Below are 16,569 nucleotides of genomic sequence, written 5' to 3'. Positions count from 1 at the left end.
TCTTTTGCCACCAAAAATGGCTGGCAGCCAGAAATAGCAGGCTGGAGGCACCAGAGATGGTGTCACCACCATTTCAAAAAATTTCCACTGACCAAGTGGTGACCTTATGCTGATTGTGTTTGACATTCCTGCCTTAAAGCCCAGGGATGGGTAGAATGGCAAGATGTACACATTCCAGAGATTTCAGAGTCATGAGGGAGACTTTCCGGGAAAATTAGAAACAGAGGGAAAATTTTAAATATACATATATTATTTATTTCACTGCCCATTCAGATCTGAAATCACTTAGCTCATTTAATAACCAAAAAATGCATCCTTACATTTGGGTCATAAAATTGTCATGGTTGGTCTTCTTAGAGATAAGGAAATCTGAAAACTGGAGGATGCCGCCCTGCTTTATTTTGAGGTGGGGTCTGGGTGAGTGGCAAGGTCTGTGGGGAAAAGTTCTCCTCTCCTTCATTTTTCTTCTTTTTCCACCTAGCTCAGTTGGTAAAGAATCCGCCTGCGATGTGGAAGACTTGGGTTCGATCCCTGGGTTGGGAAGATCCCCTGGAGAAGGGAAAGGCTACTCACTCCAGTATTCTGGCCTAGAGAATTCCATAGACTGTATAGTCCATGGAGTTGCAAAGAGTTGGACATGACTGAGCAAGTTTCACTTTTCCCACCTAGCAGGTCCCAAGACAAGAGAAACAAGACAGCTCCTAGTAGGAATTTTGTACCGAGGCAAAGCCATACACCCGGAGTGGGAAGGAGAGTCAACTTCTAGAATTCCCTTCTGGGGTCAGGGTGGGGATTATCTACCTTCTTCCCAAGAAAAGAGTAGGAGGCTGCCCACCCAACCTTGCCGCCCTCAATCACTGCTTCGAAAGAGGCCTGCCCCAAGCCCACCCTTCCAGTGATGGATGGAAGAATTCCCTTCCATTGCTATTCTGAAGTGGGGGACAGGGGGCTCTTTGGGAGAAGGGGCATTGCCCCGTCCACCAGCAGACCATGGCTCTTTTCACTGTGGAAGGGGTGACCACATGTGCTCTGCAGTGTGTGCAGTGGGGGAGGGTTCAAGGGGACAGCAGAGGGGACAGCCATTGCTCCTGGAGGTGCAGATGAAGAAATGGCATCGAACCACCAGATCAATGCCGGGAGAGGATGGACAGGGTGCAGCAGTAGCTGCGTCCTGCAAAGGAGGAAACTGCTATCCCTCCCAGGAGAGTAAGTGCGAAGAGCTCAAGGGGCCAGAAAGTGAGCTAGGGATGCCTGCACCCGGGATGGGCCCAGTGGATGAGAGTCCCTGCCCCTGGTGATGTTGTAGTCCACGGGGAGACTCCACCACCAAGTGATGTGCTAACCGCATGGCTCTCAACTGGGCGATTTTGCCCCCTGAGGGGATATCTGTGACTGCTGTCAGAACTGAGAATGGAATTGCTCCTGGCATCTGGCAGGTAGAGGCCAGAGTGGCTGCCTAAGGATTCTACAAGGCACAGGACAGGTCCCCCACCAGCACCTGGTCTGCAAGAAGCCTCTGGTCTGAAACATCAATAGCACTCCAAAGTCTTGAGTCTTGCAGTTGAGCAGCCCTGAGTTAGAGTATCTTAACCTTTAGAATATGGTACCTTGAGATTCCTATAGTAAAACCTAACAGCTTTATTTCATCCACCAGTTTTTGTATTTTTTTGAGTGTGACAGTAAGACTTCTTATTTCTAACGTAGACTGGGTGGGGGTGGGGAATTACAAAAATCTTCCTTCAGTTCTAACCTTTATCACTTGCTAACATTTTAAGTTTATATTCTGTCCTGTTAACAACTAGTTATTGACTCCTGATGCACAATGAAAGCTCTGAAATTCCATTTCTATTTTTTAGATCTCTTTGTTGTTGTTGTTGTTCAGTCACTAAGTCGTGTCCAACTCTTTGCAACCCCATGGACTGTAGCCCACCAGGCTCCTCTGTCCATGGGATTTTCCAGGCAAGAATACTGGAGTGGGTTGCCATTTCCTTCTGCAGGGGATCTTCCTGGACCAGGGATTGAACCTGCATCTCCTGCATTGGCAGGTGGATTCCTGACCACTGAGCCACCAGGGAAGCCCTTAGACCAGTTTTATGCACGTGTAATTTACATACAACAAAACATACCCATTTCAAGTCTACAGTTTGACAAGTTTGGATAACTCTATATGCCTGCATCCCAAAGTTAAGGAAAAAAAAACTAGGGGATGGGGGTGGGAGGGAGACACAAAAGGGAGGAGATATATGTATTCTCCTAGCTGATTCATGTTGTTGTACAGCAGAAAACAACACAACATTGTAAAGAAACTATCCTCCAATTAAAAATAAGTTTAAAAAACCCCAAAAAAGCTATGCTTAGATTTATGGAGTAAAGATTAGAAATGTAGACTTTGAAGTCCATCAGACCTCAGTTCAAATCCCAGGTCTGTCATCCACTAAGCCTGTTTTCTCTTCAGTAAAATTGGATTAATGATATCCACCAAAGGGGTTATCCTGAGGATTAAACTGACACACTTGAAGCCTTTAGCTCAGAGCCTGCCTGGCTCATAGTGAAGCGCTTCGGCAGTGGTCATAACTATCATGATCATTTGCATTCTCAGCATTTCATGATATACTTGGCTAATAGACTCCTTTTCTTTCTGCATTTATGTGTCCTTCCAGAATGATCTTACCTTTTTGAAGGTTATAATAATCATATACGCACATGTGGTTCCCAAACTAGTATTTCCAACCTCTCTCCTGGCTCCAGGAGAGCAGGTCAGTTTCCTGCACTTGTTAGCCTCCCCGCAAACCACCTGCCATGTCTTAGGCTGCCTGGCTCCACGGCATCACGTCCAGTCTGAGGGGGCAGAAATACCTGCATCCTTTCTCTCTCACACGTGCCCTTTATTTATAAAGACGTCTTTTTAACTACTTCAAAACAAACCCAAACAACAGTGGTTTTACTGAAATGGGAGGTTATTTCTTGCTCATACAAGCATCTAGACATAAGCAATCCAGAGCATATCTGGAGGCTCCAGGGTATCAGGGGCCAGGCTCTTGCTCTTTCTACTTGGTTGCTCTGCATTCCAAGGCTGGAATGCAAGAAGCATTCCAAGGCTCAACCGCAAGGCTGTTGCTTTTGCTCCCCGAGGTCTGAGTGGCTTACTACCAGGGCCATTTTTCTTGCAGCAGGATGGTGCTTGCTTGCAAGTCAACACCGTGTTTAATCTGCATGCCGCCTAAGAAGCTGTGGTTTTATTGGGTTGAACCAGGTACAACTGCCATTTTTGTTGGTTAAATATGGTACAATTGGGAATTTCATATAATTCAACCTTATACCAGTTTTACTTTACAGACTTTACTACTTTACTACTTTCTACTTTACTTTAGGACCCTGACACAGAGATAAGCAACCTGCCCAAAGTCACACAGCAAGTAAATGGCAGAGAAGGAATTCAGATCCAAAGCCTTCCTGGGAGCTGGACTGGTGGCAGTTTCCTGAGTGAGTAAGGTTTGGTTCCTCTGTCCACCACATGCGTATAACCAAGCTGAAGAGCAACACATGAACACTGGAAAGCTAAACAGCCTCAAAAGTGAAGCAACAATCACTCAACACAGCTATGTTAGAACGTCACCAGGCCATTGGTAATTTTTCCCCCCAAATAAGTGGTAAGACAAGACTTTCTTTCTCTAGAAATTGAGGAGACAGAACAATGGCTCCAGAATGGTGTCGCCAGGAAGGCTCCTAAGAGGAAGAGTCTTCAGCTGAGTCTTGAAAGCAGAAGAGGGTCAGTTTCATGGTGGTGGTGGAAGTGATATTTAGTGGTAAAAATCCAATTGCTGCTGCTAAGGTGCTTCAGTTGTGTCCGACTCTGTGCGACTCCATAGACGGCAGCCCAGCAGGCTCCTCCGTCCATGGGATTTTTCCAGGCAAGAGTACTGGAGTGGGTTGCCATTGCCTTCTCCAAATAATCCAGTTCTGTGCCTTTAGCCCAAATTTGAGAGGTTACTATGAAGACTTGGGTTTCTGTCCTTACTTGGGTGTGTGCACAGGTCGGGTGTACACTCCAGCAGTGCGCTTGTAGATTTCCTCCTGTTGTATCGTTTCACATGTCTTGCTTGTGTATGTGCATCAGGGTGTATCTTTCTGTGTCCCTGTCTTTCCATGTCTTAGCATTCATTTCTCTCTCTCCCTCCCATTCTTTATTTCTCTATCACTCCTTCTCTCTCTCCTCATCTGTCTCTCCTCGTCTTTGCTCTATAATTGGTCCCATATAAATCCTAACTGTATCTTTTATTTTTTTTGTATCTTTTATTATGAGTTGCATGCATTATATAGTTTGACATGCCCGGTCCCTAATTTAAAATGCAAAGGGACAAAATGTTCTATGGCCTCATCTAAATCTCTTTCATTACTCCTGCCCCTGGCCTTCGATTTAATTAATGTTTTGTTTTATCAAGTTAGACATAGACATCATTTTAAAAATCAAATACTTGAAGGCTAATCCTGAAAGAAAAGCAATCCCACCTCATTATACTCTCAATCCGCATCTCAGATTCAGTCATTTTCAAGTCTTTCGGTCTATCCTTCTGGTACAGACCTCCTGTTCCTAAACAGCATGCTTGTGCCTCTTTTTCTTGATTTTGTTCAGTTTTAGGTACTTAAAACAGAAAATGAGAATTTAACTCTTTAAGCCTCAATTCACACACACACACAACTCTTCCCCTTCCCCTATTCTCCCTAAAAAAAATTATATCCTAATGTTTGGTCAGAGCAGAATTCAGTATTTATAACATTGTGTAAATGGCTCAGTTATGTCCGACTCTTTGAGACCCCATGGACTATAGCCCCTCAGGCTCCAGGCAAGAATACTGGAGGGGGTTGCCATTCCCTTCTCCAGGGGATCTTCCTGATCCAGGGATCAAGCCCGGGTTTTCTGCATTGCAGGCGGATTCTTTACTGTCTGAGCCACTTGGGAAGCCCCGTTTATAACATTATTATTATACAAATATTATTTACAGCTGAGCCCATTGATAAGATTATGATTATATTTTCTTTCTTGGAGTTATTTGTCAAATTAACAAGGTTTTGTTTGTCTAGTTTTCCAGCTACCAATGACAAAATCAATCCCCGAAGGTAATGGATCAGCCTAATCCAGCTGGGGCCATCTGTCCTGTAGCCTGTCAGTCACACTCTAGGCGGCTTGCTGTAGGCTGGGACACAGCTTCTGCTGGGACACCTTTCACCTCTCTCCCCTCCTCCTGTCCCTGAGCCCTGTGTTTCCTCTCCCCTGGATTATTTCCTCCTTTTATTGGAGCCTCTCCTCCACAGCTTCCTGGGAAAGTGTGCCAGGAAGATAAGTTTTCTGCAGCTTCACAAACCTGAAGGCTCCCCAGGTGGCACAGTGGGTTCGATCCCTGAGTTGGGAAGATGCCCTGGAGAAGGAAATGACAACCCACTCCAGTATTCTTGCCTGGAGAATTCCATGGACAGAAGAGCCTGGTGGACTATAGTCCATGGGGTCACAGAATCAGACATGACTGGGCACATGCACTTCAACAACTCTGCATACCTGAAAATGTCTTTTACCCTAACAGGACTGATAGTTTGGCGAAGTACAGAATTCTAGGGTTGCAACCATCTTTTCTCAGAATTTTTAAAAATTTCATAATCAGTCTTTTTTAATGATAGCTTTTCAATAAGATGTATTAATATCATGCTTTTCCATGGAAAGACTGCTTTTTTAAAAATTGTGCTGTAACTGATACACAACATTGCGTTGGTTTTACATGTACAACATAATGATTTGATGTAAGCATATCCCCTCCAAATTTTGAAGTCATTGCTTTATTATTGTCTTCTAGTTTTCAATAAAGTTGTTGAACAGTCTGAAGTCATCCTGATTTCCTTTTCTTTCTATAAACTGGCAGGATCTTAGCTGTGGCTTCTGCATTCTGAAATTTCAAGACTGTTTGTCTTCGTATGAGTTAATTTTAATTCAGTGTATCAAATCACACTTGGGGCCTTCCTACTTAGAAATTTAGTTTCTTCAATCCTGTCAATTTTTCCAGAGGCTTGTTTTATTTTGATACTTTCTTCCTGTCTAATTTTTTGATGTTGGATCAGTCTCCTAAATGGATCCTTGAATTTTCTTATTTTGTGTGTGTGTCTTTGTTATTCATAGGGCTTCCCTGGTGGCTCAGCTGGTAAAGAATCTACCTGCAATGTGGGAGACCTGGGTTAGATCCCTGGGTTGGGAAGATCCCCTGGAGAAGGGAAAGGCTACCCACTCCAGTTTTCTGGCCTGGAGAATTCCATGGACTCTATAGTCCATGGGGTTACAAAGGGTCGGACACGGCTGAGCAACTTTCACTTCGCTTGTCATTTGTTCTACAGATTTTTTTTCACCTACTTTCCAACATTTCTGCTGAATTTTCAATTCATTTTCAATACCATAGTTTTAATTTTTAAGAGCCCCAAAAAGGGGGTTCTCTGAATGTTCTTTTTACATGGTCTTTTGTATTTATTTCAAGAATGAAATATCAATCTTATTTATCCAACAACAATATTAATTTTTTTCTCTAAGATTTTCTTCTGCTTCTATGCTCTCCCAAAGTCATTTTTTTTTTCTCTTTGTTGCTTTGGATCCTGTCTTTTATGGTCAAAGGTTGGTATGACCTCTTAGGTCTCCGTTTATATGTCAGTATCCAAAGATCTTTCTCTTAAGCCAGTCAGTTAATCCAGAAAAAAAAGAAAGTGAAAGTGTTAGTCACTCAGTCATGTCAGAGGCTCCTCTGTCCATGGAATTCTCCAACTAAGAACATTAGAGTGGGTAGCCATTCCCTTCCCCAGGGGATCTTCCTGACCCAGGGAGCGAACTCAGGTCTTCTGCATTGCAGGCAAATTTTTGTTTAACCATCTGAGCCCCCAGGAAAGCCCCGGAATCCAGAGAGGACTCCACCAGTCATCAGTGGGGGTGTGGGCATCATGGTCTTAGCTTCCAGCACTAAAACAGGCACATGAAGGGAGAGGGCCTCCTGGAGGTCTCCCTTGCCCTGGTAAACCCCCTACCCTCAGCTGTGTTACACCCTCTGGCCCAGACTTCCTCTTGCTATACCTCTCCAGACAGTCAGCATCACATCTGCAGCCTGGATTGGTGGAGGGACAGTCCTCTTGCTCTGGATGAGGAAGGGGAACTAAGAATCTGTCTCTTTATCAACTTTATTTTAACTGTGGTAAAATACCCGTAACATAAAATGCATCATCTTAACCAGCACACAGTTCACTAGCGTCAGATCTGTTCACACTGTTGTGCAGCCCATCTCCAGAACCCTTCATCTTGCAAAACTCACTCTCTGTCCCTGTTAAACTCCCGATTCCTCCTCCCCCGCAGCCCCCGCCAACCACCATCCTACTTCCCATCTCCATTTGAGACTTTGAAGTACCTCAGCGAAGTGGAATCACACAGTATCTGCCCTTTTGTGGCTGGTATATTTCCCTTAACATAATGCCCTCAAGATATGTCCATGTTGTTGCAGGTGTCATCATTTCCTTCCTTTTTAAGGCTGGAAATATTCCATTGGATATAAGTACCACGTTTTGTTTATGCATTATCTGCCAATGGATATGTGGGTTGCTTCCACCTTTTGGTGGAATAATACTGCTAATACTTGTGAATAACACTGCTGTGAACATGGGTGTACAAAATTTTTCATAAACTGTTGCCTGATCTCTTTGTTCAACCCCATTTCACTGCCTACCATTTTCAGGGATACCTGGTTTCTCTAACATCTGAGCCTTTCTGGGATCTGTGGCACCAGCCAGCTTTCTACTGAGATCCCCCACTGCTAGCTTAGGTCTTAGCTGTCTTTGGTCTGCTATGAGGCACTTGCCACGGTCCATCAGCTTTTCAACTTCAAAACATTTTGTTATCATTTTCTCCTTTTCGTCCTCTTTATCCACGAGGGTTTATATCTTAAAAGAAAAACTTAAACTATCATTTCAGTGGTGTTTCAGGAAGGAGAAGAGGTAAATGTCAACGTACCTTCATACTTAGTCTCTAAATTGTGGTCCTTCTGACTGATATTATTTCTGATTATTTTCCCCCTTGTGGGTAAGTGACTTTCAATTTTTTTACAAAGAAGAGTTATTTCCTCAGTGTAAAAATATACATGATTATGAAAAACAGTAACAGTTCCTCAAAAAGTTCAACCAAGTTACCAAATCACCTAGCAATTCCACTCGCAGGCATATGCCAAAGAGAATTATAGACGTATGTCCAGGGAATTCCCTGATGGTTCAGTGGTTAAGACTCTGTGCTTTCACTGCGGAGGGCCAGGGTTTGATCCCTGGTTGGGGAACAAGGTTCCCTCAAGCCAATAAAACATAAAAATAAATAAACATATGTCCACACCAAAATGAATATAATATGAATGTTCATCGCAGCATTATTCATAATAGCTAAAAAGTAGCAACTATTCAGATGTTCATTAGCAGACGAGTAGATACACAAAATGTGACTTATCTCTACAGTGAAATGGTATTCAGCCATAATAATGAACTGCCGACACAGGCAACAAGGACGAACCTTGAAACCATGGTGCCAAGTGAAAGGAACCAGACACCAAAAAGTCACATGTTGTACAAATCCATTGATGTGGTTATACTAGAAACCACCTAACTGTACACTTCAAGATGGTGAATTTTGTGGCATAGGAATTACACCTCAATCTCTTTTTTGGCCATGATGCAAGGCTGGTGGGATCTTAGTGCCCAGATCAGGGATTGAACCTGGGTCCGCCACCGTGAGAGCTCAGAGTCTTAACCACTGGACCACCAGGAAACTCCCTCACTTTTTAAAAATGTATGTGGGTGAGAGGAAGAGCAAAAACTAAGACAAAAAAAATCTTTTTTTTCTTTTTTTTGCCTGTGCCACACAGCATGTGGGATCTTAGTCCCCCAGCCAGTGGTCAAACCCATGGGGTAGAAGCACAGAGTCCTAACCGCTTACCGGGGGAAAAAAATTTTAAAGTAAGAGACATAAAAATGCGATAGTATATTAATTTCTTTTTTTTGTCATGGACCATGGAGAGGTGGAATGTGAAGATCAAGATATACCTCGTGGGCTAAACCTCTGACGCTCACATAATATTTAATCATCAAACCGCTGGGATTGGCCATGATGCTGAGAAAGAAAAAACTCTGGTGGCAGCAGAGGACCACAGCAGCAAGATCACAACCAGGCTTCTCCGCTGGCCCAGCGGTAAAGAAATTGCCTGCCAACGCAGGAGATACAGGTTCGATCCCTGGGTCAGGAATATCCCCTGGAGGAGGAAATGGAAACCCGCTCCAGTGATCTTGCCTGAAAAAAGTCCCCGGGAAGATCCCACATGCTGTGGAGCAAGTGAGCCTGTGCGCGACAACTCCTGAGCCAGTGCTCTAGAGCCCGGGAGCCAAACCTGCTGAGCCCACGTTCCCCAACTATTGCAGACCACACGCCCTAGGGCCTGTGCTCTGCAGCAAGAGGAGCCACTGCAATGAGAGGCCACCACACCGCAACAAGAAGAGCATCCCCCACGTGCCACAACTACAGAAAAGAGCCCGCACAGCAACGAAGACCCAGTATGGTCATAAATAAATAGATTTTTTTAAAAAAATCACAACCAAATGAGAAAGCCAGCATTCGAGTCTCAACTCTGTCCCTTCTGTCTTTTGTTCTTATCTGTAAAGTGAGAAGTTTGGATTAAATCCTGAACCCTTCTCAGACAAGATTTAGCAGTTCTGGGTTGAGGCCCAGAAATCTGATTTTTTTTTTTTAAGTTCCCACATGTTTCTGATGCCTATCTATGTTCAGAAACCACTTTTGAGAAAAAGGAGTATTTCAATGGTTAAAAAAAAAAAATTATGTCAGAACTTCCCTGGCAATTCAATGGTTAAGACTCCCGAGTTTCCAATGCAGGGGACACAGACTCGACCCCTGGTCAGAGAACTAACATCCCATATTCCCCGTGGTGCAACCAAAAAGTAAAATAAATTTTAAAAAAGAAGATAAAAAAATCATATCAAACTGTGTGTATTCTGAGACTCTTGAACTTCAGAAATTCTTTTTATGAAAGGTCAATGGGTTAAAAAGTCAGACCCAAGGGTGGGAAGATTTGGGAGAATGGCATTGAAACATGTATAATATCATGTATGAAACGAGTTGCCAGTCCAGGTTCGATGCATGATACTGGATGCTTGGGGCTGGTGCACTGGGACGACCCAGACGGATTGTATGGGGAGGGAGGAGGGAGGAGGGTTCAGGATGGGGAACACATGAATACCTGTGGCAGATTCATTTCGATATTTGGCAAAACTAATACAATTTTGTAAAGTTTAAAAAAAAAAAAAAAGTCAGACCCCCCCCATTGAATGCTAAGTATATTTGCCAGTAAGAAACATGTAACAAATATAGTTATTCTAGAGCAGAGCTGGTATCAAGTCCATCTGTCTGGGACCCTATTTGAAAGGGGAAGTTATATCTGCAGCTCATTCCCACACTCCATGCTCTTTAAAGCCTCAGTGGCCTTTACCTGTCCTGTCCGCCATGCCTGGAATACTCTTCCAATCATCCTAGACAATTCTTATGCACCCTCCAAGACCCAGTAAATCTCCTTTCCTTCAGAAAGCCTCTTTGAGCTCTTTCACTGAGCTGATGCCCCATTCTCTGTGTTCTCTTAATGCTCTATGTTCATTGGCCATCACGGCACGAGCTCTAACAAATTACCTCAAAAATAGTGGCTTGAAACAACAATGATAACTTCTTATCTCCCAGGTCTACGGGTCAGGAACTGAGGACATGGATTGTCTCTGCCCCACGATGTTTGGGGCCTCAGCTGGAAGACCGGAAGCTTGGAGGGCTGAAGCCACTTGCTGGCTGGACTGAGGGTGGAGGATTCCTTTTCCAGGTGGGTCATGCCCATGGCAGACGAGTTGGTGCTGGCTCTTGGCAGAGGTCTCATATACTCCCCGTGTGGGCCTCTCGGCAGGCTGTTTGGGTGGCCCCAGGATAGGGCAGCTGGCTTCCCTCAGCATGGGCGATCCAAAAGACAGCAAGGTGGAAACGCAGAGTCCTTTATGACCCAGCTTCAGAGGTCACACACTAGCGCTCCATCACATTCTATTTGTCAGAAGTAAGTCCCTAAGCCTAGCAAACGTTAAAGGCGAGGGGAATTAGATTTTGTTTTTTGGAGGAAGGAGAATCATGGAATATGTGGACATATTTTAGGACTACCACAACCACTGTGCATTACATAATAATTACACGTTTTGCTGTGGACACCCCGATAACAGGCTCTGACACAGGGCCTGGCACCAACGGAACATTCCAAAGATACTTAGCAAAAAAAAAAAAAGATATTTAGCAATTGCTTGGATATCAGAGAATTTAATCCCCTGGACGACGGAACACTTGGACCTTCTCTGGCTTCTGAGAACGGGCTCAACAAACTTGGATGCAATGGTCCTTGGATGCAAAGGCCCTCAACACTCTCCTAGCAAATCTCTCAGGCTTGGTTAGGACATTTCAAGGTTTAGGGTGGGGAAGTAGTACAATAGGCCTTCCCAGGTGGCGCAGCAGTAAAGAATCCACTTACCAATGCAGGAGACACAGGAGACGCAGGTCCAATCCCTTGGTCTGGAAGATCCTCTGGAGAAGGGAATAGCTATCCACTCCAGTATTCCTGCCTGGAGAATTCCATGGACAGAGAAGCCTGGCGGCCTACAGTCCATGGGGTCACAGAGTTGAACACAACTGAGCAGCTGAGCACGTGTGCACGCACACACACACACAGCAGTACAATGCTATAGAGCTTAAAGTACAGCACACGTGCTCCAGAGACACAGTAAACTCAACACGCCCAAACCATGTGCCTGTCTCTTTCCTAAACCTGCTGCTCCCCTGGAATCATCATTCCAGTGAAGGACATCAGAAACCCAGGCACCATCCAGCATTCCCACCTCTGCTTCCCGCCCTCCTCAGACCACTCAGACACTAAATCTTATAATGAGGGGCAGGGACCCAGGGGGAAACACCCAATTAGTATAGGGTGGGTATTTGGATCCATATGAACACTGAGTACTGTCTACGGACTGGATAAATGATATGTATCATTTACACAGTTTCAAATTTAAATAACAAGTTAATAACATGCTAAAGTACAAATTCACCTTAAACTATTCCTGAATTCAGGACGTCTTTGGTAATATCAAGTCTTCTTCATGGGGATCTGTGAAAACTTTTGGTGTTAAAGAGAGATCCCTAAAATCAGCTCCCCAAATACATTTGCACCTGTGAAAAATGTAAACAAATTATGAAATAGCCATACAATGGAATACTAGATAGCCATGAATAGCAATTAAGAGGTACCTTAAGAACGGATATGGAATGATTTCCAAGATATACTGTTAACTGCAAACGGCCAGTTGCGAAAGCAGTGAGCTACAAGTCAGACCTAGGCCTGCAATGGCGCTGGGAACGCTGGAGCACTTGGTTCCCCCAGAGCAGAAAGGTGGAGACGAAGCTGGAGCCCAGAGTCTGAAAATGAGACACTTTTTGCAATATAGCCTCAGCACCGTTTGTATTTTAAATGGTGTGATTGCACTGCCTATTTTTCGAAACCAAATTGAATTGAAATTTTAAGAAGGGAGAGTCATCCAAATAGTTGGCATCGATGATTTTAGATTCTATCTCCTTAACATCACAGGCACCCAAACTTCTCTCATAAAACTCTTGAGCGGCTCCTCACTGTTTTTTGCATCAAATTCATCAACAAGACATGGCATTCACAGCCCTTGTGATATGGCCCTTTTCAGCTCTCAGCGCGCTCTCTCTGACTTCTCTCCCAAAACCTCCGGTCTAGAACTGTGAGAAATAAATGTCTGTTGTTCATAAGCCTCCCCAGTCCCAGATATTCTGTTATATTAATAACAGCACGAACAGACCAGACCACCTCCCATTCAATCCATCTTCTAAACAGCCACCATAGTTTCCGTCTCAAAACTCAGATCTAATTGTGTCATTTTCTTTCTCAAAATCTTGCAGAAAATCTGAAGCCAGTTTAGCTCTGGTTCAGGGCTGCTGGGCTCTTTCCAACTCCCCGACGGGATGGGTTTCTCATACCTCCAGCCATTGTCACGCTTCTGGGGAGCCCCCTTCCTCCCCTAACCTCGGTGGCTCATCTCCACTCACATTCCAGGATCCAATCCATGTGTTACCTCTCCTAGGAAGTACTTCCTGCCCCCTCTCTGAGGTGAGTTAGACAACCCTTCTCCTTCTTTCAGCCTTCTGTAAAGACTTATTGTCACCAGTAGACTAGGACCCCTACCAGATGCTATTGGTACAGAAGTTAAAAACACAGCCCTTACAGAGATTATCCTCCCAAGTGAAGTAAGTCAGAAAGAGAAAGACCAGTATCATATGATATCACTTACATGTGGAATCTAAAATGTGGCACCAATGAGCCTACCCATAAAACAGAAACAGACTCACACAGAGATCAGGCTTGTGGCTGCCAAGAGGGAGGGCGAGGGATGGCCGGGGTGGATCCACACGACTACGTTCAGAAGGGGTAAACAAGGTCCTACTGTATAGCACAGGGAACTATGCCCAATCTCGGGATAAACCATCGTGGAAAAAAAAGAATGCATATAGGTGTATAACTGAGTCACTTTGCTGTACAGCAGAAAGCGGCACAGCACTGTAAATCAACTATTCAAAAGAACAAAACATAGCCCTTACTCTTAGGAAAACAGTGAATCAGTGACAAGGTATCCATTAGGACTACATCAGTGCCTCCTCAGTCCTTGGACTGGGAAGTCAGCTCGAGTGTGGAATTTTCAGTCTTTCAACCAACTGAACAGTTTCTGCCCTCCTTCCCTGTCCTCCCAGGACACAGTGTACACAGCCAGAGTCTTATCGCCTGGTAATAGAGAGCTCAATTGTCTCATTTATCTCCTCTACCAGATGGTGTGCTCCAAGAGAGGGGAGTAAAATGAAAAATTTTTTTAAAGAAAGGTGACAAGAAGGTGGTGGAATTACAATCAGGCCTTGAGGAACGGAAAAAAATTCAACCCTTGTAGATGTGGAGGCAGAAGAACATTCCTACTTGAGGGAACAGGGTGAGCGAAGGAGGGAAGTGGAGCAACATCAGAGAAGTCACGTGGTTCCCTGTGGTTCTAATGAAAGACGTGTGTGTGTGTGTGTGTGTGTGTGTGTGTGTGTGTGAACTTGTGCACAGTGGGGGAGGGGAGGTTGTGGGAGAGCTGTGTGAGATAAACTGGGTGCAGATTACTTGAAAGATTTTGAGAAAGTGATACAATTAGAGCTGAGTTTTAGGAAAGAAACTCTGGTTTAGAAGATGTACTGGGGGGGATGTCTCACTCTGTCTCTTTTAGCAGAATCCCATAGACGAGGGGAGCTTATAGCCTACAGACGTTTATCCACCACATTTCAGGAGACTGGAAACCCAAGGTCAAGGGCTGGCAGATTCAGCGTCAGGTGAGGGTCTGCTTCCCGACTCGCAGACTGCTGTCTTCTCACGGCGTCCTCACCGAAGGGGCAGGGAGCTCTCCGGGATCGCACGCTCTCTCTCTCTTTTCTTAAAAGATTTATTTATTTATTTTCTGGCTGTGGTGGGTCTTCGTTGCTGCACTCGGGCTTTCTCGAGTTGTGGTGAGCGGGAGCCACTCCTTGTGGCGTGCGGGCTTCTCACTGTGGCGGAGCACAGGCTCTAGGCACACGGGCTCGGCAGTTACGGTGCATGGACCTGGTTGCACCAAGGCATGTGGGATCTTCCTAGGCCAGGGATCGAACCAGTGTCTGTTGCATTGCAAGGCGGATTCTTCACCCCTGAACCACCAGGGAAGCCTTCTCTTTATACATGTACATAATTCTCAACTTTTAGGTTGTGCCTCTTAAAAATATTTCTATTTATTTATTTGGCTGTGCTTGGTCTTAACTGCAGCGTGCAAACTCTTAGTTGTGGCATGTGGGATCTAGTTCTCTGACCAGGGATCAAACTTGGCCCCCCTGCATTGGGAGTGCAGTCTTAGCCACTGGACCCCTGGGAAGTCCCTGGCGTCTGTCTTATAAGGCAACTATCACATTCATGAGGGCTCTGCCAAAAGGGCTCACTTCCCAAGGGCCGTCTCCAAGTCCCATCACACTGGGGTTTAGGATTTCAATGTGTGAATATCGTGGGGACACAACATTCAGTCTGTTGCAGGGGAGAGAGAGGCAACAGGGAGACAGCTCTGTTAGGAGCCAACAGGACATGGTAACTAATCGAATGTGGAAGTGTGAGGAGATTCATATCGGACCTTTCCTTTTTCTTAGTCCCCAACTCATCAAATCATCACGTGACTGTAGCATGTCCCTTGCCACTGCCTCAACTGTATAGTGAAAGCTATGGTTTTTTTCAGTAGTCATATACATTTGTGAGAGTTGGATCAGAAAGAAGGCTGAGTGCCAAAGAACTGATGCTTTCAAATTCTGGTGTTGGAGAAGATTCTTGAGAGTCCCTTGGACCGCAAGAAGATCAAACCAGTCAATCCTAAAGGAAATCAACCCTGATATTCACTGGAAGGACTGATGCTGAAGCTGAAGCTCCAGTACTTTGGCCACCTGATATGAAGACCCAACTCACTGGAAAAGACTGACGCTGGGAAAGATTGAAGGCCAAAGGAGAAGGCAGCGGCAGAGGATGAGATGGTTAGATAGCATCACTGACTCAATGGACATGAATTTGAGCAAACTCTGAGATAGTGAAGGACAAAGGAGCCCGGCGTGCTGCAGTCCATGGGGTCAAAAAGAGTCTTACACAAGTTAGTAACTGAACAGCAACAAAGAGCTCAGCCTTTCCCATCTCAGCCTCTTGTCTAGGGCAGGTTGTAAATCTTCATGATGCCTTCCAGTTACGTTGTTCCCAACTGCTAAAGGAAAGCAGCCTTGCTCTATTTATTTTTGTAGCTATACATTTCAGTGGTTTTTAGTGTATTCACCAACCATCACCACAGCCTGTTTTATAACATGTTTATAATCCCCCAAAGAGACCCCATATCCTTTATCTGTCATTCCTCAATGCCCTCATCCCCTCCCAGTCCTGCACAGCCACTAATTAACTTTCTCTCTCTGTTGACTTGTCTATTCTGACACATCGTATAAATGAGATCAATCTTTTTTTGTGTCTGGATTTTTTCACTTAGAATAATGTTTTCAAGGGTTTCCATATATCAGTACTTCATTCCTTTTTACTGTCAAATAATATTTCATTTATGGCTGTCCCATGTTTTGTTATCCATTCATCAGTTAATGGACATCTGGATTGTTTCCACTTTTTGATTATTAATGCATAAATCTGCTACAAACATTCACGTGCAAGTTTTTGTGTGAACATGTGTTTTCAATTCTCACTCGTATACACCTAAAAGTGGAATTGTTGAGTCCTAACTCTTTGACTAACCTCCAGACTCTCACAAAGCATTTTACATTACCATCAGCAGTGCATGAGAGTTCCAATTTCTCTACATCCTCACCAATGCTTCTTCTTC

The sequence above is a fragment of the Bos indicus genome, chromosome 25 (assembly GCF_029378745.1).
Source record: "Bos indicus isolate NIAB-ARS_2022 breed Sahiwal x Tharparkar chromosome 25, NIAB-ARS_B.indTharparkar_mat_pri_1.0, whole genome shotgun sequence".
NCBI classification, from domain to species: domain Eukaryota; kingdom Metazoa; phylum Chordata; class Mammalia; order Artiodactyla; family Bovidae; genus Bos; species Bos indicus.
The sequence above is the reverse complement of the archived record's forward strand: the minus strand, read 5'-3'. Positions refer to the sequence as shown.